This window comes from Austrofundulus limnaeus, unplaced genomic scaffold, assembly GCF_001266775.1.
Source record: "Austrofundulus limnaeus strain Quisiro unplaced genomic scaffold, Austrofundulus_limnaeus-1.0 Scaffold265, whole genome shotgun sequence".
Lineage (NCBI taxonomy): Eukaryota > Metazoa > Chordata > Actinopteri > Cyprinodontiformes > Rivulidae > Austrofundulus > Austrofundulus limnaeus.
In genome coordinates, this window is record NW_013952667.1 from 61321 (window position 1) to 62276 (window position 956).

A 956-nucleotide genomic window follows, 5' to 3' on the forward strand; every position below is an offset into this window, starting at 1 on the left:
AAAAAAAAAAAAAAAAAAAAAAAAAAAAAAAAAAAAAAAAAAAATGAAAAGAAAACAAGAATAGTCCAACAAATTAAAGATACAAAACAATCTGTTTAAAAACACCACAGGGACCGTGCAAGAGAATTTGCTACTGTATACTGTACATGACACTGAAATAATATGCAGGTTTTTATTTCCTTTTTTTTAAAACTTATTATTCAGCATTTTTGCCTTTATTAGACCTGAGTTCAAATATTTAAAATCTTAAAATAAATGAATTAAAAACATTTACATCGTTTATATTTTAAAACCTTTTTTTTTCATTGTTTTATTTGACTTTAAAGCCATGTCATTCAATTTAAGGTTTATAAATACTTGACTCATTACAGGAACTTGTTTAATGGTAACATTAACTCATATGTGACATCATAAAGTGTGTGGGATTTGTGCTGCATGTCATTTATTTGAATCACAGTTTCAATCAAAGCAAGCGTTGCAGGACTTTTAGACTAATTTGTCTAATTTGCTGCTTGTCAAACACGSCATCACTGATTCATTTTCTCAAGGCAGACCTAAAACTCAAAATAAACATTATCGCAAAAGATGTGAACTAAACTAACAAATGAGTTGTAAACTTATAATGCTACAGTGTTATGCCAGGTGGACCATGATCTGTTTATCTTAGAAACAAAAGGCCTTTATGCTGTTAGCAATGAGCTAATGTTTAGCTTTTTTTAAAACTCTGTCAATGAGGTTATGTTTTCAGTAGGAATTTCATCCTTTAGTTAAAGTGTTTTAACAAAGACTTTAATGTTTTCTTTTCAAACTGCTGCTTATGATAGCTAATATGCTAARATGCTCTGTTAGCACTAACATTTAGCTTCAGTGGCTCACAAACAGAAAGAGCGTGATGAAGCTAACCAGTATTATACAGCTATTTTCTTTCTGAAGATTCAATGATTATATGTTCCAAA